A 24,380-nucleotide genomic window follows, 5' to 3' on the forward strand; every position below is an offset into this window, starting at 1 on the left:
AATGCTCTTTACATCCCAGAGGTTGTTAGCGGCAGGAGGTGTGGAAGGAAAATCCAGCTTTGGCAGTCACAGGATCAAACTTGCCAGGTCAGATCCGTATTATTTTTGATAGGTTAGTGAATGTTAAGGTCACCTGGGTAAGATCAGAACTGGTAACGGACAATGAAGAGGTGACAGTTTCTTACAGCTGCCTTTGAACAGAGCTTGTGGTGCAGCTCTTCTCTCTCCCTATGAAGTTTAACGTGTCAGCATAAACCACTGATGGTGTGGTGGTAGTTTCACTTGAAAGGTATTTTTAAAGTTTGCCACCATGCAACTTTCTGCTGCTGCTTCCCAGATGACTGCATGTGCCAGCGGCACAAAACATGCAGTCAGCTAAGGAACAATGTAGCTTTCTTCTTCTCCTAATGGGTCTCCTTTCCCTGCACTCAGCTCCAGTGTAAATCATGCATTCTGGCAAAGCTGGCCAGAAGACACAAGTCCTGGTAGGGTCACAGTCAAGGCTTCTTTCTCTTGCAGACTCTTTGTTGCCCCAATGTATGTTACACGTACTAAAGTCAAGTTTCTTTTATTTCAGCCATCACTGCTGCCTACATGATGCTGTTGCCTGTAGCTGGGAAAGTCAAAAAGGAACAATGGAGTGTCAGCAGCTGTCTGAATCAACTCCATCTTCTCTGAGCTGGCAACACTGGTTACTATTCCAGGGCAGGGCCATGAGATCCAGGTGAAGTCACAGACTTTAAGGGCTTCCACTAGTTTGTTAGCTGCTCACCATCTTGAATCTCTCTTTGCTGCTCAGTTCTCACATAATGGAGTAGGAAGAAAATGTTCACAGCCTGGGACTGCAGCCTGTGCTCCTGGACTGGAGGAGCTTATCTGCTGCTGACTTAGGATCACATACAAGCAGATAAGCCAAAAGAGGATCCACACACTCACAAAGATAGAGAAATCCTGCTCTAATCTATTGATGAATTCCCTTTTGTTTTGTTTGCTGTTCAACTTAGATGAATTACTTCATATTCCTTAGGAAACCAGGGATCAAGACTTGGAGTTATAGGTGTTCCTTGGTCTTCATCTATGCCCAGATAGCTGCAGAGGGCTCTTGCTACAAAGCTAGGGAAGTCCTCATCTAGTAGCTAGGGAAGAAAAAAATTCCTGTCCTGGTGATGAGGGAGAAATCCCTCCTTCTGTGTGACATTATGTTTTTCTTCAGCATTACCCACATCGGTTGTTCTGTCCCCCTTGCTGTCCCCCTCATCCATTTGCAGAAGAGTAGTTCAAAAGTCACAGCTGCTGTTTCAGACTTCATCTATCCCTCTTCAGTTATTCTGCAGATAGGCCAAGACAACAGCTTGTTAGTATTTAAATGAGCCCATCCATATTTTTGCATGAAATTCTCAGTCATTTAAGCCTCATGTCTGGTCACTGAAATGATCTGCTCTCTAATTCAAGGCTTTGCTTTTAAGCCTAACTAGAGTGTAACGCTATTATGTGGTCATTGCCTCTCAAAGGAGGAATAATTCTGAACCTAATCTGCCATTTCAGGGCATTTTTTTTCAATGTTGCTACTACAGAGTGAGGTGCAGGAGGATTCTGCATCATTTGCATGAAAATGAGGTATATCAGAAGAAAATTAGGAGAGGGAGGGGTGGAGTAGAGTATGTCATTTTTTGATGCTTCCCTAAAAGAAATTGCAGAACAACCTGTCAGATCCTGGAATTGCATACTGGCCAAGCCAGGGAAGGATATGTGCTACTTAACTCTAAGTCCCTTGGAAATGTAGACTCTGATTGAAATGCTGTTGGCTCTGGCTGACTCAGCACAACCTGGTGCTATTGACTCCCCACCTACCAGCTAAAAATGACAACTCATAGTCTTCTTTGGCTTGAGTCTTTCTGTTACTGTGTTCAGATGGCACAGGGCTTTTGCATCTCTCCCTAGGGCAAGCAGACAGGTTGCCGAAACATGTGGTCGCGTTTCTTGCAGGCAAGGAGGACTCCATGTCCTCAATGCAGTGTGGCTTTGGGAAGCCAAAAGGTGTGTGTGATTCTGGGATTTTGGTTTTCACCTTCTATGTTTTGGGGGGGCAGTGGAGGTTGTTTGCCACTCTTGTTTGCATTAGAGCTTCCAGGTGCTTTATACCAACTAACAATATGTATGTCATAAAAATGCCAGCTGATGTGCAAGCCAAACTGCTGTAGCTATCATTGGATTGTATTTTTGGAACTGACTTGGATCCAAGGTTTGCATATTTTAAACAAACCCACACTGGCAGAGATCCACACACAGACAAGTTCCTTCCACCATTCTGCTAAGTGACTGACTCTTCCCCCAACAGCTCTTTCTTGATCTCCTCAGAGATAACTCAACTACAGCTTCAGGGCAGAAAATGACAGTCCAAAATTAGCTAAAGAAAACTCTTCAGAATATCTCTCTTCCTCTCCATTACCTTAAAAAAATTAAACTTCTGTTTAGTCTGAAGTGCTTCTGTTGCTCTCAAGCCATATCTCCTAATAGGTTTCTTAGAGAAGCATTTTTTTCTATGCAAGTAATTTAAGCTGTACATGCCCTCTGGCTATTTTTTAATTAAAAGAAAAATAAAAAAATTCTTGTCCCGAGTAGGGGGCTTATGCTGTTGATTGACTACAGCAAGGAATTTTGCAGGAATTTTGAATTCTGCACTGCCAGATATGAAGTCAGCCCTATAAGTATAACCCTGACCTGAGGCTGGGATTTTTAAAATGAGATTCTTAATAAGAAAGGGAAGAAATAAATTTGACTTTGAATAAGCATAATGCAATCTCCCTTCACACAAATTGCTCCTTTATTATAGCCCAGATATTCACATTTATCTGTCTAAATCTTAAGTCGTATGCAGCTTCATTTTGCTGGTCTCAGCTCAGTCCTACCTAAGAGGGAATTTGTTATTACAGGAACTTCATTCATAGATACTTTTTGTTTATGTCCCCATAACCCAACCAAACACATGTGGCCATGAGCTCCTCTCCTCTTCCTGTGGCTGAGCAGGGACTGTCTCTGTAGTAGAATCATAGAATGGTTTGAGTTGGAAGGGACCTTTAAAAGTCATCTAGTCCAGCCCCCATGAAATGAACAGGGACATCTTCAACAAGATCTGGTTTCTCAGTGCCCCATCCAACCTGACCTTGAATGTTTACAGTGATGGGATATCACTGGGCAACCTGTGCCAGGGTTTCACCGCTCTCATTGTGAAAAATTTCTGTCTTATATCTAATCTAAACCTACCCTTCTTCAGTTTGAAGCTGTTGTCCCTTGTCCTGTAAAAACAAGCCCTTGTAAAAAGTTTCACTCCATCTTTCTTGTGGGCTCCCTTCATGTACTGGAAGGCTGCAATTAGATCACCCCAAAGCCCTCCCTTTTCCAGGCTGAACAACCCCATCTCTCTCAGGCTTGGCGGCCTTCCTCTGGGCTTACTCCAGCAGGTCAATGTCCTTCCTCTGTTGGGGACCAGAGCTGAGCTAGATAAAGCACTCCAGAAGGTGTCTCCCCAGACCGCAGTAGGCGAGCAGAATCACCTCCCGTAACCTGCTGACCACGCTTCTTTTAGTGCAACCCAGAATACAATTGACTTTTTGGGCTGCAAATGCACACTGCCGGCTCATGTCCAGCCCTTCATCCACCAACACCTCCAAGTCTTCTCGGCAGGGCTGCTCTCAATCCGTTCATCCCCCAACCTGTATTTATTCTGTGGATTTCCCTGACCCAGGTGCAGCACCTTGCATTTGTCTTTGTTAAACTTCACGAATTTTCCATGGGCCCACTTCTCAAGTTTGTTCAGGTCTCTCTGGATGGCATCCCGTCCTTCAGATATGTCTACAGTACCACCTAGCTTGGTGTTGTCTGCAAACTTGGTGAGGGCGCACTTGATCCCCTTATGTCATTGATGAAGATATTGAAGAGCACTTGTCCATGTACAGCCCCCTGGTGGACACTACTTGCCGTGAATGTCCATTGGGTAGTTGACCACTACCCTCTGGATGCCACCTCCCAACGAATTCTTTATCCACCAAATCGTACATCCATCAAATCTCTCTCTCCAATTTAGAGAGAAGGATGGGGTGGGGGACCATGTCAAAGGCCTTAGAGAAGTCCATATAGATGACATCAGCAGTTCTTACCTTGTCCCCCGATGGAGTCACTTCATCATAGAAGGCCACTCAGTAGGTCAAGCAGCACTTGCCCTTTGTGAAGCTATGCTGACTGTCTCAAATCCCCTCCCTCTCCTCCATGTGCCATAGTAGTAAGAATGCCAAGCTGTTACAGTGCCATGCAGCTGGATTTTTCAAGATTGTGGAGTAGTTCTCATTTAGTTTTCCAGAGCATTAGCTTTTCTCAGACAGCACAGAAACCGAGGATAAAGGAAATAGCCTAAATTATGTAATCAAAAGCAAATCTATCCTCTTGCTGAACCAAATGCAGGGCATTTGGTGCATGCAGTACCTCACAGGACACTTTCCTGCTGTACCATGTCTTCATCACAGCAATGAATATAAGGTCATAGAGTTAGGGATTCTGTGCTCAGAGCATTCCTGTACATGTGGCTCATGTTGTTGGTTTACATGGGCATGGGGGACATTGTTTGTTAACCATTTCTGCCCTTTTCATTTCAGCAACAGATGGTCAGGTTTCTGCCCTCTTCTAACAAAATACTCTCATTAGGTGTATTAGGGAAATTAGGGCAAATCTAAAGGGTTGTCCACAAGCAAGAAGGCACAGTTGGGTTGTGTGACTTTACCTCCCTGTCCTTGCTGCCAGCACGTGGATGCAGAGGTGACAACCTCCCAGACTAGTGTGAGACTGGCTGTTGTGGACAAGAGGCTGACCGCAGTAGAGAATCTTAGTTAAGATAGCAAAGCATGTCTGGTGGGCAGGGTAACTTTAAGTAAATAAACCAGTTAATGGCAGAGGTGTTTTCTCAGAATGGGCTGACCTTGCACCAGTGGCTGGGGTAGAAAAAGGCCTGAGATCAGCATTGTTTCACCTGTCTGTTTCACATACTTTCCCTTTCTTTTTTTTGTTGTAAAGACTGATTTTCCTAGCTGAGAGCAGGCTAAGTATGTCCAAAGCAACTCAGCAACTGCTGAAGGTAAAGCCAGAACTGTCAGAAAACGCAGAGCAGAGGTATTTTTGCAGGTTGAAATAAAGGATGGGAGAGCCACATTTGGAATTAAAAAAAAAAAAGAATTAACCTTGAACCTCTCTCTAAAGTCTGATTTAAACATGAATCTCATTTGAATGAAAAAAAAAAAGAAAAAAGTCAAAAAGTATAATTCACTGAGCTCTTTTATGCAGTGTCTGCAGTTCCTGCTTTGGAGAAGCAATGAGAAAAGACAGCCAGAGTTCAAGACAGTGGTGCTGACTACAAACTTCACCTGCAAAGGATGCAGAAGCAGAGAGATCATTAACTTTTCCCCAGGTTTGTGCCTTGTCCCCTGACTGGTGTGCCAGATTGATCATTAGGTGGTTTATTACCGCCTTGAAAGCGCTGACAGAGATTATTCTTTGCAGTAGCACCAGAAACAGGCTCCTTACATATAGGTTTAGGTGAGCCGACATCTTTTTTTAATATTTTGTGAGGCCATGGTGAGGAATAATATTCCCTATTAATCCCTGGTTTAGGTAAGAGCACTGAAGAATAAATCTTCATTGCACAAGAAAGTATTGCTTGGTGCAAGAAGTAGATGATGAGGGAATGGAGGACTGAGGAGGCGAAATGGGATATGGTTGTCTGAATAGATGGCCAAACAAAGAAAAGTGCAGTAAACTGATTGCAAGTCAGGTAAGAACACATAAATTAATCCAACTTCAAGGCAGGAATTTACAAAAATCTACCACTAGCCCTTTACATCTTCATCGGTCCATTTTTCTGATGCTTGAAATACTTTTTTCTGCTGCTACCTACTCCCACCACTTTCAAATACCTAGAGAAGGGGTGAGAGAGGAATCAGTTTTGCAGTGAGCTCAGAACATGTCTAGAATGATGCTAGTAAAGATGACCTGAAGTATATTTTTGGCGGTCAGTGATTATCCCTTGGAGAGAAGTGGCAACTCCGCTCAAGTCTCTGCCCGTGATGTGAGATGGACAGATCAAAGACAGATCTACCCTTGGTCAGCAGGGTAGAGGGGGATCTCAGGGAGGAGAAGGAACTTAATTTTATTTTAAAGCACTGCACTAGCAAAGCCCTAGAGAAGTTTTCCGTTTGGTGTGTTTGGGTTTGATTCTTTCTTTCTGTGGAAAATTGTGCTTTTTCCTCTTTAATCAAAAGCCCAGTTTGCCTCATTGGTTTTGATGGAAAATTTTCACATAGGTCTTTGTTGTAAGATACCAAAACGTCAGAATTATCCCTTTATCTCAGCAGATGTGCTTTCCAGAAGGGGAACACCTCAGATGATAAAAAACACAGCAGCTCTGCTGCCTCGACTCAGAGAAGATTTTTATGGTAGAGAATTTGTCTAAACAGACTCTTTTCATTAAAACTGAAATGGACGGGTTTTGGATTTGTTCAAGTTTTAACTGCTAATTTTTTGCTACAGTTACGTGCAGTGCTTCATTGTGCCTTCTGTAGAGACAGTACATGTAGTGGTACAGGATCAAGTCTTTGCTTTGACCTTTACTTAAACTAGTCTGTCCTGAAATGATTCAGATGAAGACAAGTCATGATACGAAAGAGGCTGCCAATGTATTACATTGTTTGCATCTCACATCTGGAATTGGAAAGTAGTGTTTGACCTAGAAAAAGAAGGTTTTGCCCAATTCTGACTGAGCAAAATCTTTTGTGAGACTGGTTCTTCCCTCCTGAGGACTACAGAAGTCCAGAAAGCCACCTCAGAACACCTGTGTAATTCTCCCACCAACCACTGTGGGAAAACCTTGCCAACACCAGAATGTTTTAAAAAAACTGAGTCTTAAAATATAGAAGCAAAACTTTTAAGTGGTGTGAAAATGTGTAAGCTGGCATATTTAAGAAAAAAACCCAACAAAACACTAAAAACAACAAGGTGTGGGAGAGGACCCTTTGCCAATGTCCCGTGCAGTGTGTGGTGTGCAAGCTGGCTGCCAGGCCCGGGTTTCCTCAAGGGTGGCTCTGTGCCGTGCCGTGGAGCCTGGTGCAGGGGCAGCTGTGGCATCGCCGATCAAGGCAGGTTAATGGTGTTGTGCTTCAGCCTGGCAAGATACGTTCCCTTGGATTACCTGAGCAGCACAGTCACATCAATGGTGTGCCATACTGCACTTAATAAGCTTGGGGTCCCAGCAGAGCTAAGCAACATGGCCCAGCACGGTGCTGTCACGCCTTTTCCTGCATTCGGTCCAAGCGTTGAGCCTGCATTCAGTATAGTGCTCCCTGGCATAGTTCTAGATGTGCCATAAATTCCAGCCTAGTGATGTAGCCACTAGACCATGCAGTTTCTCCTCCTAATGGTGTTGAGATGAAATGCCCTTAAAATATATTTTACTTCCCCTCCTGTCTGCTAAAACTACCTGGCACTGCATTCAGGACCAGAGTTCAAACTGTTCCTAAAGGAAAAGTGAGTATTTTTAAAGAAAGTCTTTCAATCTACCTGCTGGCAGGATTTAAGGTCATTTAAAATCAGTCTTTGGTTTTCTAATCCGCTCGGTTGGGCTGGCTGAATGTATTGACTCTGCACCCTTCAAAATCTTCAGTTGCTACAGATGGAACATACTAGATTTTCAGCATAGAAGTTTTCTTTTTCTTTTGAGATACTTATGACCATCTTAATTTTCATCCATGAAGGGATACATTTGGGTATGTCTGCAAGTGCATTAGCCTGCAGGCTCTGGGAAATATCTACCTGGTCCTTGTAATCCTCAGTATTCAGTAGGTACTGGGAGTATTGGCACCTCCGTGGTAAGCAACAGATGTGTTTTGCAACATATTTGTTTATCACCTGTTGTCTTCTAGAGAACCTCAGATGCCACGAAAGGAAAATGTATACACAGCAATGCCTCTTCAGTAAGGATATCCGAGTATTTAGATCACATCCGGCAAGGACAAAATATTTGTGAGCAGTGAGACAGCCTTTTGCAATGGGATATGACATATTGGTAAAAATCAGCTTCCTGGGAGCCAGTGGAAACACAATTACTCTTCTTTTTCCCCAGCCATGTTCTCCTAGCTCTACTCTCTGCTGATGAACTACCGTCTACGCAAAGGAGATTGAAAAGGGAATTTATTTTGCCACAAGTGTGGCAGCTTTAATAAGCAGGAAAAGAAGATAAATATGAGTCAGACTGACAAGAAACTCAATTGGAAAAGAGTAGAAACTTCCGTTGGAAGCCATGCTCTAAGTTCCATCTCTTTCTAGCAGAGTTTGATAATCTGCTCAGTCTGAGGAAGGTAACTTTCTACCAATCTCTGACAAATACCAACTGAAGGATTTCAAAGGGATAAAATTAAAACTTTAATTGCTGAGATAGAGTTGAATTTATATTCCACCCAGTTAAGGCTGGGAGAATTTCCCATCAGATTTTCTCTTTCTGTGACCTGTTGGTTAACAGGCTTCAATGATCTCCTGCCAATATCCCAAACCGAAAGTAAGAGAGGTTTTGAGCTGCACTTTTTAGGATAGTAGCAGAGCCAAGAGGGAGTTGACCTGTGCTGGAAAAGACTGGTGTCAAGGCTTTTTGTGATGGGAGTACGAGAAAGTCTGGTCTATTTCTAACAGGATTTTTACAGGATTTATGTTCTTAACCCCAGGAATCTATGCACTGCTTTATCTTTGTGATGAGTATCCCTCAGGTTTGGATCATGTGTTCCACAGACAGCTTTTCTTCTGAGTTAAACCTCCTAAGTATTTAATCTTGAGACAAGATTGTTAGTTCAGTTTCAGTAAGGCTCAGTGCGGAATTGTCTTGTTGAATGATATTTCATTATCTGTAACAATAATAACTGAGAGAGGAAACCACTGTGGGGACTAGAATTTGGTGAAATTATCTCTGCAGCTGACCAAAGTATGACAAAAGACTGTTTTTAACAACATAATAGAAATTGCATGTGGCTTTTTTCCTCCAAGTGAAGGAAGAGACACTGTGTGTTTGAGGACTTACCCTCCATCCTCTTTGAAAACTGGTGAGATATAAGAACTACTTACTTTCTACACCAGCTGCAGGCATCTTCTCTGGCCATTTGACACTCTTGAACACTAGATAAGAGGTGCCATTTTGTGACCACAGAACTGCAGTTACAGCACGGAAATACAATAGTTTTTGGTTCTGTCAAAGAATAAAATTATAGTGGCAATGAATCCAGCAGGTGTGAAAACAACTCCCATATCCTCCTTTAGGAAAAGTAGAAGAAAATATATTTATTCTAAATCAGTGAGCTTGAGCATTTGGTCAGGTTTTAAGATAAATGGTAAGACCAGACACTACTTCTCTTTTATCATTTTTTGCAAATAGCTAGTCCACTCCCCAATGATAGGTAGGCAGATGGATAGAAAGAAAATCATCGAGGCAAATATGTTCTGCCACAATAACATATAATTACATGACAAAAATATATCAGTCTGTGCTGCAGGCACACATTGTGTCTCATTAGTGTTTGGTGGACTCGATCACAAATAACATGTTTCAAAACTGTGAACTCTCTCTAATTCTTTTTCTATATACTCACAGTCATGTTCAAAATTAGCAGATCCCTGGAAATAGACTTCATCTGGCCAACCCTGTTTCTAATAATTTGCTTGTGTAATTAAAGGAACATGCCCTTCTGCAGCTGCACTTTGAGGGACTAAAAGCAGATAGCTTGTTCTCAGTGAGGGACCAACCATTTTTAACCAATTTAATGATACCAAGTTGTCCTCTGTGCAGTAAGTTATGATAACTGGCTTAGTGCAGTTTTCAAAGATCAGTTCTGGCCATACTAGGTACTCCTGAGATGCATGGGCCAGAAAGCCAATCCAAGAGATCCCTTTCGAGAACCAATATTTTCCTCCACTGCTTGTAACTGAATGCAACAAAACCATTAACAACAGCAGATTCACTTAGGGCTGTGGATCTGTGCCTTCATGCTGATACACTGCAAAACATGCATGAAAAAATTGATCAATCTGCAGCTGAGGGTGCAATCTCATTTTTTTCAGCAGTATTGCTGAAATACATGCAAGCTTCCATTGTTTAGTCCCTCTCTGAGTTCCCACCTGTTAGGGCAGTAGAGAGGAAACAAGAGTTTTTTTCTTGATATCTACAGATTTTTTGAGATACAATCTTTTTTAATCCTATTATTTTTAGTAGAGTCAATGCATGTTGATTGATTTCTTATTGTTTTTATTTTCTTGAAAGACCATATATGAATTTTGACACGCCATATATTCAGTGGCAGACAATAATAAAGCATACTACTTTGACCTTTTCAGTTGCCTGAACTTTAATTTACTGGCTATTCACATTCCCTTTTTTTTATGGCCCCTCAGTATAACTGGCAAGGAGAAAATAGACTGGACAGCTAGTCCAGATGCAGATTATTTAAAAAGATAAAGACTGGCTTTACTATTCTGTTAAGACTTTATGGTGTTTTGTGTGTGTTATATGTCATTAAAGTGATGATAGCCTGTTCTGAGCTGTAGAAACAGATTTGTAGCTGTTTATGGATCAGCATCCAGTTACAGCACTGTGGGTGCAATCTGGATTAAGTTTTGTAGGAATTAATAGATTTTCTCTGAGTTTTGTGGATGAGTCTGTGATTTGTTTAAAAGTGGCTGTGTGGGTGCTCGCCTGACCACCGCTCTGACTCCAAACTGCTGGAAAACTGCTGGAAAACTACTGGAAAATCAGGGGAAAAATATTCCCATCACTGCTTTTCCCCCAACCATTTTGATTCACAAGAGCTAACTCTGATGCAAGCTGTGGCAGATTTCCTCCACCACATGCTCATGAAGATAGTGACTTGTCTGACTAATGCAGAGAGGTGAAAAGAGGTAACAGCTGCCTGTGATCTTTCTCAATGCACTTGAGAAATACAAGCCACAGTCGAAACTGCATCTTGAGACCCTCACTGTGTTCTGCACACCACAAAAAATTCTGATCATCCTTCAGTTTGGCGAAAGCCTAGAGGAAGTTTTCGCAGTGAGAATGGTAAAATGAGGACAAAATGTTCTATTGAAAGACTTGTTTGTGTAGGGATGTCTGAGAGTGGGAAATAGTGACAGCATAGCCTAGATTTTTGAGACAGAGCTTTGTGTATAATAGGAAAGTTTCAGTTTTCTGGTGGGTCTGAAAAGTTCTAGGTGGCAATCTATACATTAAAAAGAACAGGAGTGATGAAAAGGTAAAAAAAAAAAATAGCAACAGCTTTCATAATTTTGTTTGTTTCATTTGTTTTTCATCTAATCATTTTGATTTCAGGCTTGCTGTTTCTTAATTTTTATGTCTCTAGAGGGTTGCAATAAAAAATAAAATTAGGAGGATAAAGAAGGGTAGCCAAAGCTTGATTACGTTCTGTTGCTCATTGCACAGTTTTGCAGATCGTTAGTGCAGAATGGGCAGGGATAGTTTTCTAAACTGACCAGCATATATTAAATTTTACCCATGAGTCCTGCTCCAAGCATAATCACCTGTGGCTGAACTAACCCAAAGTTCTTAGAGTAATATTCAGTCTTGATTTTGAACACTTAAGGATTTATAAAAATCTATAGATCTTTAAAATTTAGGGAGATAGAGACCACCATCCTCCAGATGTTCTCAGAGAACATCCTCCAAGACCTCTGGATAGAATAATGAAAAAGAAAGAGGTGTGTTTCTGTTTGCTTTTTCTTCAATCTGAGTTTCTAACTGGCAGAAAACTGAGTTCAATTTACAGCCTGCAGAGGTAGGAATGATGGGCCTGATAGGCTGAAGAATCTTAGAAGCATTAGAAACGCTCTTTCTGCTTTGATAAATTAAGGCAGTGGTGAACTACTAACCTTTTGCCTTTGTTTTTAGAAAGCAAAGAAGAAATCAAGAGGAAATCCTGCATCATGAATCCATAGAGCCTAGCATCTCTTGCCTGTGCTCCCAGAGTGATATGGCTCAGGCATCACTGTCTGGTGGGTGCTGACTGCAGAGACATCACTTAGCTCCAGGAAAATCAATGGGATTCACTGTGGATTAAAGCGTTACCAGCAAGGTAAAAATGTCAGAAAGAAAGGATGCAGTTATTTGGTGGAGCTGGCTAAAAATTTCCTATCCTAGTGTTTTTCTACTGAAAACTGTTTTTCATGAAAGCTTTTGTTTTCCTCAAGCCAAAGTTGTTGTGCAGAATTTGAATGTGTTGTTTTCATTTGGGCTTTGAAACATTTTGATTTTGTTTGGGGCAAGACAAAGTGAAGGAGTGAGTTAAAAGTCAAAGCTCAGCAAAAAAACTGAATAATTCAAGCACAAGGCATATTTCTACAGAAAAAGATAAATCTGACTTGCAGTTATGTTTGTTTAACTTTATCAACCAGTTCCAACTTCCTTAAAATATATCAGCATTCTGTGTGTATTCTCTAAAAAACTGGGCCAAAAAAAAATAAAGAGAATTCAGACTAGGAGTTGTTTTTGAAATTTTGATACTATAGATAAAGGGAGCTCAGACTATGGTTTTACAGGTATAGACATTTGTCCGAGTTCTCTCCAGCAACAAATTAGCACAATGCTTTTGCAGTCATGGGATCAAATTCCTAGCTGATATGAATCAAAGCACCAGTAGAGTCATGAAGTCAGGTGGACCACATCTGCAGGGGTGTACGCTTCTATTCATGAAGTTACTGGATGCAGATCAGTGGCAGATTTGACCTATTAGAGGTTTTATTGAACACTCTGAACCACTGTTGAGTTCTCAGCACAGAGTTCAGCAGCTGAGAAGCTTTGAGCTGGGTGGCTTGGTAAGACGTTTCTAAAATTAGTCCTTGGAGGTGTTTGCTCTGTTAATGTTGTTCTGTGTAGAAGAGCTGAAAAGAGAAGAGGTTGGAACAGTGCTGGCTGATTACACAAATTATAGCCTAAATTAGTATAAGGATACAGAAAATTACCTGAAATCTATACATTCTCTGCTGGAAATTTTTATTTTTCTATTCTATCCAATTTTTTTCTTGTGGATGACTTTTACTGTTGCACCAAGTGGTCCACAGACAATGTCATGTGTGTGGGATGGAGGGACAGAAAGTCACAAGTCTGACTTTGTGCCCTGATTTACAGAAATAGCTCAGAAGGGGAAAGATGCTTTCTTCAGCTACGGTTTCTGCTTTGTGCCCAAGCAGCTGCCCTCTGTACCTCACAGGGGATTTTTCAGAGTGTGGACATATATCCCTTAATAACTGGTCTGAGGCTTTGCATTCATAATTTTTTTTGTAGCCACAAATCCTTAATGAAGATCAAAGAAATATTGGGAGAGGAGAAATTATTTTCCCACCCCAGCTCCTGACTCCCTCATTGTCCCGCTTAAAAAGAACTTCATAATTTTTACTGGCATAACAAATCCAGAGAGCCTCTCTTAAAAGAGATTTCTTAACAGATAGTGCTGTAGCACCTGACTGGGCATCCTTACATTCCCTTAACTCCTCTAATAGGACTATGCCAGATGTATTTAAGACAGTTTTAATTCTCTGCTGAGTCCTTCCACCCTCCCCTGCATACATAGATACTTGTGTATTTCAGGCAGTAGTGACTCACTGCTGCCTCTGAGGAAATAGGATAAGGTTGTATATAGTTTTCTTTCCACCTGTAGTAAATAACAGCAGATGCCATCGTAGCAGCAAGAGGCAGTCATGGAATGTCAGCAAGATTTTATTAGAGTCCTTCCACCCTCCCCTGTCAGAGAGGTATGGTTTTCTAGCTGTCAGAAACCGAGCACAAAGCCCAATGAGAGCCTGAAGGACTGATGTTGGATACTTTTTGTTTGCCTGAGCTCGTGTTACTGACCACACAGTTGAGCTGTGGTGTGTTTAGAAAACTCACATTTCACTTTCCATCACATTGGCACAGTTTAATTTATTAAAATAATTTTCTCCTGCATTTGAATGGGGTTTTTCAGCCCTTCCATTCTAGTACCAAGCTAAAATTATAGCTTTGTGATATAGCTGCCAGATAACTTGAACCTAAGAATAAAAGCACATATTCACTTCATGGTGTAGTTTTTCGAATGGGAACAAAATTAAGGATATTCTTAATGAAGGGTCAGCTTGGCTGCTTCTACCCCCTCTTTGGTTAAACTGAAATCTCTATTAATGAAGTTGCAGCTTTATCACCCACGATGACTACTGCTAAAATGAAATTGTGTTGCTACTTTTGCAGTGTATTTTTTTTATCTTCCTAATTTCATAGCTACATAAGGTGGGATTATAAGAAAGAATGCTAACTATCAAGACTTGCAATAAAATTAGAAGTGATGGTCAACTACACAATCCATGTTGCTTTTCAATAACTTCTTGCTGTAAAGTCACTGAGGCAGATAAGTAGGGTGATGAGATAAAGTGTATGTTCTGCAATATTAATACAGTTTGCAATAAATCTTTTCTGATTCATGAGAAGTTTTTTAGTGTAAATGCAAAATAAAATTATTTTACCAGCAAAGTTCAAAAAATAATAATAAAGAATTACTTCTTCCCACTCAGCTGACATCAATAGATGTGTATGCCTCACCTAGAATGCTACGTGGTATTCCAAATTTATTGTGACTGTAAGCAACAACTCTGCTTGCTTTATGGCTTTCCTGGGCTGCAACAGTAAAACACAATATCTCTATCTGGTTGAAATTATGTGTTATAACAGTTTTATGGGGGGGGGTAAAGCTCTGATAAAGATAAAATAGAGTTTTGCCTTTTTGTGTGACCTTGTCATTTGAAAAAACATTGCACTCTAACGAGATATAATTTAAAAGACCTCTGGGAGCAAATTGAGTTTACTGAGATATTTCTAAGAGTAATTACTTACTGTGAGTTGTCAGTGCACTCTGTTGCAGCTCCTTCCCTAGCAAATGTAGATATCTGGGACTGTGTAGAATGGATTAAAGCTCCTACCATTAATGTTTGATGGGAGACAGTAGTGAAAAAGATGGATGCTTATATAACTGACATTTCGAGCATTTATGGCCATAGACTAAAATGCCAGGTGCATAATTTCAAGTAAAATGGCAGACCCAACTCAATAATATTTAATGATGTAGTAGACCTTGGCTAGAATAGCTAACGGAAGTCATTGAGCTACATTTATTGAATTGCTAAAATGAGTTGAATAATAATTGTATTTTGCAGGAGTTTTGTTTTAGAAATTTATTTCTGTGATCTGGTACTCCAAAAATAAATTATTTATCATTCCAGTCAACACAAAATATAGGAAAGACTTTGAACTAGTTAACTGATGGCAAGATTTTTACGCTGACTTTGTCCTGTGTTTATAGCACAGAAATATATTCAGTGGCTCAGGTTATAGTTTGGAGGATTGGGTAAGATTGATTTGGAAAGCTAGTGAAAGACAAAATTACCTTCCAGAAGAATCTCCTTTTAGAGTTTGATTCTTCGGAAAGTTGGGCCTTTTTGTCTATCATCATATGTCTAGGAATGTCGAGATTTATTCTGTGGAGCATGTCACATTACAGAGAGACCTATGCCAGGATTATGATATCACTGATGATGTCAACAAACAGAATACTAACTTCTTCAGTACCATTCTGCTTTAGCCTTGAATAAGCACAAACGACTTGAACTGACAGAGAACATCAAATTGATAGAGGTCTGTAGGTGTCTTGTTACCAGGTCTGCAGCCACAGAGTCTCCTAGGGCTCTCCCTCAGGTAGCGTTTCTCCCTGTGGAAGGCACAAAACAAAGCTGACTGGAAGAGGAAGTGTGCGTGACCTACCATTTGTAGGCCTATCGGATGTCCATTGGAGAGCAAATGCTTGTGCAGGCTTTCCAAAAGTTTGCAAATAAAAAATGGCTAGTATATAGGCATTCAGGTTCAACAACAACAACAAACCCTCAAATTTTTACTTTTTGAGACATCATTTTTAAAGCATTTTATCTCCTAAAAAAATCCAAATATCTTGATCTGAGTATTCTGAGTGTTCTACCTATAAAAAAGGGAAGATTTGGGATTGGAAAGGAAAAAAAAATAGATTCATTTTTCAAATGCCAAGATAGAGTCCGACATTTTTCAGGTCAAAACAAAACCAGATATACTAGGTAAATAAACAGAACAGTGACTTGGTGTATATACCTCTATGATTATGGATGAACTTTTTTAGCTGTATATGGAAGAGTCGTCAGCTGCACATCTTTAGCCTTAGTACTTCAGGAGGCACAGCAGTTAAGGACATGAAGGAAGTGGAGGGGTAGGGATTCCCTAAACCTCCCTTTCCTTTGCCTGCATCCTTAACACTTCCTATTCAGCCTGCCTTCTACCACAGTGCCTGCCTTGCCCCCCAAAAAGTTACCTTTTCAATGAATACAATTCCCTCAGTCCTCTGTAGGGAGGAGACAGAATATTTCACTTGATAGGGCTTCAGAATGGGCTTTAGTTTTTTTCTTTGTGGACTGGCACCTTGAAGAACCATTTTAATTCTTTTCATCACAGACCAGGGTTCCCCCCCTTCTTTTTTTTTTGCTGGAAACATATTACCTGAGGTAAATGTAGGAAATTTTACTTTTCATATCCCCAGTAGACCTCTTTGCTAGCTATCTGAACTGCCTGAGTCCTGAGTATCCAAGCTGCTTTCTTTCAGTAAAAACACTTAATTTTGCTTTTCTTTCAAAATGCCACCAAGCCTAGCTGTCATGGCCTTGCACATAAATTTGTCAAAGCTGCATGACTGTCAGTAGGCCATGACACAGCTCTTAGTAATACTTAGGAGGTCCCTCTGTTCTGTGCAAACCAAAACTGAGCCAGGGAATAGCTGCACTTCCCATCCTGGAACTGTAGAACAGGTTAATGCAAAACGTATGGAGACTTTAGCTTAACTGCAGAATGTTTTAAAATAGTTCAAGTGTGGGAGGAAGGGAAAGGCTGATGTTAATAGATCTCATAGGTAGGGTTGCTATAAACCCCCAAGAAATGGACTGGTGGAAAGTTTCCAGCTACTAGAGAGTTTTAGGGGGCATTTCAAGAGCAATGTTTAGGTACTTATTTTTGGCCTTGTTTGTTTGGTACTGAAAGAATCTGTTTGCCAATCTGAACAGTTTACTGAGCCAGTAAAACTCCTGGGGTAGAGTGTACGGCAGTCATAAGTAAAAATTCCTATAAATTGCAAAATTGCCTCCCACTTCAACAGGATTTTCCTGTAGTATAAATTTCTGGAGATTTGAAATAAACCTCTCTTGTTTCAGAACTGCTTAAAAAAAACCCAAAACCACCAAACCTAGAGGAGATGGAAATTCCCCCCTGGAGAGTGTCAGCAGACACCCAGAATACATCTCCAGGGTCACTTAATTCTCTGGATCCCACCCAACTTCTATTGAAGTTAATTGAAAAAAAAACCATTGACTTGAAGAGGTTTTGGATCTGACTCAAATGGCTCTTGTGGCGGCAGATTACAAGAAGGACCCCCACTGTGCAATTCCAGCCATCTGCTTACGGGTAAGCATTTGATGATACAAATGTATTTGCTTGGAATATGTCATGAGGTACTTTTCTTCCAATTAGGCAGTATTTCAGACTGAAGGAGATCTCTCCCTCTCATCTGAGGTTATTGTTATGAGAGATCTGTTCTGAGCTGGTGAGCTATAGAGTAGCAACACAAGCTTACACACGGCAATGTCATAAGTTCCTTCTCCGTTCTGTGTATGTAAAGAGACCATCTAGTGCTTAGTTGAGCTGGTGTTCAGACTCTTGCATCTCTCCTGGCTGGATGTAGCACTGCTTGTGTGAGACGACAAAATGTCATCCTTTCCACTTCAAACCCAGTGATACCATTGTCATTATTAATGTTTTACTATATCAGCTGTGGGGTTATATAGGAGAAGAGCTGAGAAACAAAGCAGAGAATTATGCTGAGTGCAACATATAAGAACTTTCTCAATTAGCACACGCAGCTGTGTGTTGCCCTTTTCGTGTAAAACTGGCAAAGGAGGGGAATGATGTGCGTGGAAAGCGTATTTGAAGGATGATTGTCTTCAGTAGTATTGCAACATACCAGAGAACCAAATGAGTTTTGATGTAAAACACAGCCAGAAACTGCATAATTGCCCCAGCTGATTAGGGAACAGCAAAGCTGTCAGCGTGCTGGAACGATGCGTGTAAGAAAATTGCTCAATGGTGTGAATTTGGAGGATAGCAACTGATCAGCCTTATTGCGTGCCAGGCCTCAGCGGTGTCCTGTACCTACTTTAATCATCAATTACTGTAATGCTGGGGCAACCCACTAACAACTTAATTATTGTCTGGAGCTCCAGGCCATAGGTAGCTCCTCTAGGCAATGTTACACAGTAAAGCAAGTCAGTCAGCATCCAGGCTAAAAGGGACTGTGCTGTAGCCTCTGTCTCGGCGTGTAGGCACTACTTGAGCTCATGCTGAAAGTTTCTCAAAGTCTTATTCTGTCCGACTCTGTGTACATGAGGAAGAGGCATTCACTAGTCAGGAAACCCATTGCACAAGGAGCAAAAGACAGGCAGCAATATATTTTATTGTCTTGGGGTAGCTGTGTACTACCAGTGTGGGCAGATGTAGCAGAAAGCACTTCTGGTTATGGAAGTAATTTTTTTCCCCAGGACAAGTATGAGAGCAGCATAAATTTTGCACCATAATGAAAATCAGAGCAGGGAGCTTGCAATGGAGTTTAGGCCAAGCTCACAGAGTCTCCCAAGACTCTTTTATTTTATTTCAGTCAGTTTAGTCAAGCCCTTGGGCTCTTCTCCAACCAAGTATTTGTCTGCCTCCAGACATGAGAGTCTGCTACTAATCTCCTTTCTGTGCTGGGCTAGATCGTGTCCTTGATAGGAATTTCCAATATGGATAATGAAGACCTTTTGTTGCTTGTGGGTTTTTGCTTATATTCTTCAGAAACATACTCAACACCCCTGGGTTTGTCCAACAGACATTTTAATAAACGTGTATAAGCAAGAAAGAAATTCCTCTGCTGGAGAGAGCCATTTTAGTTCAGCTCTGAAAAATGCTCTGATCAAGAAACCAGCAATATGATAGTTTTAGTTTTACTCTGGACTGCAGTTGCCATACAGTGCCAGGGTTCATGGTATCAAAGAATGTCTTGGGTTGGAAGGGATCTTAAAGATCATTTAGTTCCAACCCCTCTGCCATGGGCAGGGATACCACCCCCTATATCAGGTTGCTCAGGGCCCTGTCCAATCTGGCCTTGAATACTTCCAGGGGTGGAGCAGCCATAGCTTCTCTGGGCAACCTCTTCCAGAGTCTCACTACTCTCTGAGTAAAGAATTTCATTCTATTATCTAAACTAAATCACTCTTCTTTTAATTTAAAGCCATTGCCTCTTGTTTTGTCACTCTCTGCCCATGTAAAAAGTGTCTCTCTTTTTATAAACCCCCTTTAGGTACTGTAAGACTGCTTTAAGGTCTCCCCTAACCTTCTCTTCTCCAGGCAGAACAATGCCATTTCTCTCAGTCTGTCTTTGTGGAAGAGGTGCTGTACCCCTCTGACTTTCTCCATGGCCTCCTCTGGGCTAGCTCCAGTAGATTCCTGCCTTTCTTGTGCTGAGGGCCCCCAGATCTGGATACATTACTCCAGGTGGAGTCTCACAATAGTGGAGTAGAGGGGCAGAATCACCTCCCTCAACCTGCTGGTATTGCCTCTTTTGATGCAACTGGCTTCCTGGGCTGCAAGCTTACCCTGCTGTCTCATGTCATTTTTTGTCCACCAAAACGCTAAGTCCTTCTCTGCAGGGCTCCTCTCAATGAGGTCTTCTCAAGAAGGCCAAGAGGCCTTCTGAGTGCATAGAGATGGTGTCAACTGGAAAGAATAGGCTTAATTTGAGACTAATGAGACTGTGCTGCCCCAATAGTGTGCTGCTCTTAGCATCTGTATTAGACAAGGATGTGCACTTCCTGAAATCTCATGATAGTCTCTGGGTGTGGCATATAACAAGTTGTTTTGTAGAGAATTCTAGCAAACTGCAGAAAACTAGGAGTTAATGTGCAGGCCAGCAAATCTGAGCTAGTAAATTTCCCTTCAGGATAATAGATTGGAGGATCTTGCCTATCGTGCTAAAATGCCCCGTTAATTTGAGAGCCAAACAGATGGAAAGTTTTGAGAAGGTAGGAGAGAAAAGGAGATAATAGAAGCTGCCATTACATACACAAGATCTGGTCTGAAATAACAGCTATAAATGGAAATTATTTGCAGGATATTGTCCATATGCTTTCCGAACCTGTGTCCAGGCTGCAGTGTTTTCAATTACTTCCCCAAATGCTGTCACATCTTTTGTAGATCTGCATCTGAAAGGGGTTCTGAACATCAAGCTAGGCTAGCATTAAGATTAATTTCAATATTGAAAACTGATGATCTTTCACAAAGGTGTGCCGCAGCACCAGACCACTACAGCTGCTGGTCTCCCCATGATCAGGCTGCAGGAACAGGTTGCCTGTCCATTGGTAGCTGGGTGGCTCACACTAGCCCGCAGCAGCCCTGGCAGGGACATTGGTAATGCACACATCTGCTCTCCTAGTCACCACTAGGAGAAGAAGGGAAGAAACTTCCCCACTGTTGGAAGCAAAGGGAAATGGCTGCTTTAATGTGGACCTGCTCAAACACTGTGGGTATACAGGAACATCAAAGCAGCTTTAGAAGAATAGGTTTTTTCACATTGAGGAAAACTGAGGATATGGCAGACTCACTTTTTGCCCTCTGCTCTATTGAAATCCCTGTATAATCTTCATTCCTCTGTTTCTTATCTGTGAATGGAGGGCAATGTCATTAACATCACAATTTTGCGTGGTTGGATAGTAAAAAGTCAAACTCAGTGCAGAAAAAAAAAAAGAAACAAATTGGGGGATATTGGGGAAAAAACACAACCCTAGCCATATACTTAACTACCAGCTAGCCTTTCAAGAAGAAAATGTTGGGGTTAAAACAGGCAGTTCTGCCTCAACATTGGCTTAATGGTCAGTAGCAGTTATGAAAGTAGACATAAGCTTAGGAATTATTGTGAAGGAATAAGCAACAGGGTAGAAGTCATTATTACAGCACTATAGAAATTCATTACTCCCACCTCCCGAACGCTCTGTATTTCTGGCAGCCTTACGTTTGAGTAACACTGCTGGAAAAGATACAAAAGACATATTGTGATGACCCACCCTTGAGGGGAAGGATAGCTACACTTATCAAGGACAAGCAAAATATAGAAGATCTTCAGCACAGAGAGTGATCAAGCAGCTTAAGACTTTTCAAGTCTACCATGAGTTCGTGGTAGAGAGCGATTGTTCAGTGCTTCTTCCAAGACTTCAAGGACTAGAGTGTAGAGTAAGGAAAAACTATCGCACAAAGGGTTAAAGCAATGCAAAGTAGTATTATTTTTTTTTTACAAACCATACAGTTCAGCCATCGAAACTCTTGATGTAGAATATTGTAACCACTGAAAGTTTGCAAATATAAAAAAAAAACAAACTAATAAAACACCAAAACTATCCACTGGAAAAATCCCCAAGAGAGATGTTAACAGCTAACTGTTCAAACAAAGGCAATGCTTCTTCATCCAGGGTCTCTGGAGCTTCAGGTACTTGTTGCAGGGAGGGAGTGTCATTAGAGACTGTAGTTTCTAGTTGAATTTCATGTGAGCCCTTTATTTTATCCTTACTCAGATCCATAAGACAGCTTTTTCTTCTCCCTTTCAGCATCACAGTTAAACTGGTCTTTTCCCTCTGGGAAGGTCTGTGTGAGGACTATCTTACAGAGAATGACTGTGACCTTCTGTTTGCAGGGTGGATGGCAACTTCTTTGCTTTGTGAAGGACCTTCTCTCTTGAAACCTTGTCCCACGGTTCATAACATGCGAAATTGATCTTCTCTGAAGCAGTGGGGTTTTTTTCCTGTGGTTCTTTCTTCTTTGAAAGAAAAGTTGAGAAGAAAAATAGAAGAGATCACAAAACACTTATTTCTCACTGTGTGATTCAACAGGAAACAAGAAGGCAAGAGAAGAAAGTAAAATAGAGATATCTGGAGAAGGAGCTGAGGAGAGGAAGCAGGAAAGAGGCCTCCTGTCTTGCAGGGAGCCCAGACTCACTTCCTTGTTTAATGATTTTATTATACGCTTACAAGGCAAACTGTGAAGTTGGAAGAAACAAATGCCCAAGGACTCTTCAACTTAACAAATCCAGCCCACCTCATGCAATTTGGCACCAAATGGAGGCTCTTTCAGATTAAAGGAATTACAGATTGATGATTGGCAATAGTGGCCAGTCTCCACCAAGTAGATTATTGCTTTATTCCTTCTCTCTCAGATGAATTTTGCCACAATGTTTTATCATTAGGTTTTCTTCAGGCTAAACAGCCCCAGCTCCCTCAGCTGCTCCTCATAGCACTTGTGCTCTTGACCCTTCACCAGCTTTTTTGCCCTTCTTTGGGCATGCTCCAGCTCCCTGCACAACTATTTGTCCCTGTTGTTTTAGGGTCCAGACAAGGTGCTCCTGTGGGTCTGCTGGGAGTTCTGAAGTTGTACGACTATCTGCTCCTTATTTTTCCTTCCTCATCTTTCCAGGAGGGATGCCTGTACTCACAGTCATGGTGTCTCCTAAACCTGTGCAAGACTTCTGATCTGCTTCACTGCTGCAAATTATTTAAATGCACTAAAACAAATTGGGAGTGCTTCTATGAGCCACTCAGGTATGTTAGCTCTGATGTGTTATAGCCAGTCAGGGCAGCAAGATCTTAAACTACTCCGTGAGGTCTGCCAGACAACATTTGCTCAGCCATTTTTCCAGTATTTCCATGCCATTAGTTGTGTGACACACCTCTCAGCTGATGCTGGAACAGGCTTCAGCTTTCACAGCTTTAACCCTTTACACTCACCCATACATCTCCAATGACAGCCTTTGTAGAAGCCTCTAACTAAGTCTTTTTGAACTTGTTTGTGTTCCATCTGTGGCAAAATTCATATTTGTCCTATATATTTGTCCTACTTGCTATTCGGAAGCAGGCTCTGGGGAGAAACAGTCAGGGAGCTGCTTAGCAGCATGAGAATCTTTGAGAAAAGCCATCTTATGTATCAGCTCAAAAATGAGGAGCTGACAAAGTACAAACCTGAAATCTGTTGATGCTTCCAAATTCATTCAAAAATTTGTTGAAGCTCAGAGCTGAGTTCTTTCAAAGTTAGAGTGCTGGGCCTGTGGTTCAACCTTGAGGTGCCGGAGCTGTCACAAAATGTCTTTGCCTGCAGAACTAGCAGCAAAGCAGTATTAGACCTTTATCTGGGCTGCCTCTCCCTTCTTCAAGTCAGAGAAATGGGGAAGGCTGAACTTCTTGGGTCTATTCATCAGTCATTTGAAGCTGCAAATTTCAGGGAGCAGCAGCAGGTGACTGGCAAGGCAGTGCTAGCATGTCTTCTTGGCTATGAAAACAGAACTGGATTTTGTGCTCCCTAGAAGAGCAGTGATGGCAGGGCTCACCTATTCCAGGCAATTTTCTCAGCAAGAACTCAAAGCCCTGTCCTGTATAATTGTTTGAGGAGAGCTGATTCATTATATGCCTGCAGCCTGTGCTCGAGGCAAATATCTGTGAAAGGCAGAGGGGATCCCTTCCGTAGCTTCCCTTGGTGCTTTCTCACTTTAAGGAAAAAAAAACAAAACAGGGATAATTGTGTCATGTGAAGTTATCTACTGAAATCAGATATTAAAGAAAAGCTGAAGTTTAGTGATGAGAGCAGAAGATTAGGATTGAGTTTCCAGGTGCTTTTCTCAAGGTATTGGGGTTCGGTTACTGTTCAAACCTGAGAGAAGTCTTACACAAGTTGTCCATGTAGTCAAGCATGCATGTTATTTCTTCAAATATTTTATTCTCCATGCCTGTGATATTTATTTTACTTCTTTATCAAGCATTCAAGCTTTCTTAATTTTTTTCTATACAATTACCTTTGTACCTCCCTGTGTTACAGTTCCTCTTTTAGAGGGTAACTGAGACAGGGAGGCTAAGCAGCTTGCTATTATTCTGTGCAACATACAGCTTTCAAAGATACCCTTCTGAAGCCATACCCAGACAAACACCCACCAAGCTGTCTCCATCTTCCTCTGTGAAAGAAAGAAATTCCTACTGAGAAGTGATGAGAAGAGATCCTTGCAAAGCAACAAGGCTGAGTAAAATGCAGCAGGGCATGGGAGTGTGCTCATTGCTTCTCATTAGTGGAGGAATCTGTACAGCACATCACAGCACATACAGGCTCATGTGACAGCTAGTGCACCTCCATGCTGTAATAC

The 24,380-nt window shown here is 41.4% G+C and overlaps 1 long non-coding RNA gene across 1 annotated transcript in view; it reads left to right on the plus strand.

Moving 5' to 3' along the window:
- Window positions 1-11,989: 11,989 nt before the first annotated feature.
- LOC135412887 (uncharacterized) overlaps window positions 11,990-24,380 on the plus strand; it is a 404,646-nt gene continuing 392,255 nt past the window's right edge. Inside the window, exons 1-2 of the long non-coding RNA XR_010430007.1 lie at window positions 11,990-12,161; window positions 17,335-17,584. This is a non-coding gene — a long non-coding RNA (uncharacterized LOC135412887). The remainder of the gene's footprint in view (window positions 12,162-17,334; window positions 17,585-24,380) is intronic.

The sequence above is a fragment of the Pseudopipra pipra genome, chromosome 4 (assembly GCF_036250125.1).
Source record: "Pseudopipra pipra isolate bDixPip1 chromosome 4, bDixPip1.hap1, whole genome shotgun sequence".
NCBI classification, from domain to species: domain Eukaryota; kingdom Metazoa; phylum Chordata; class Aves; order Passeriformes; family Pipridae; genus Pseudopipra; species Pseudopipra pipra.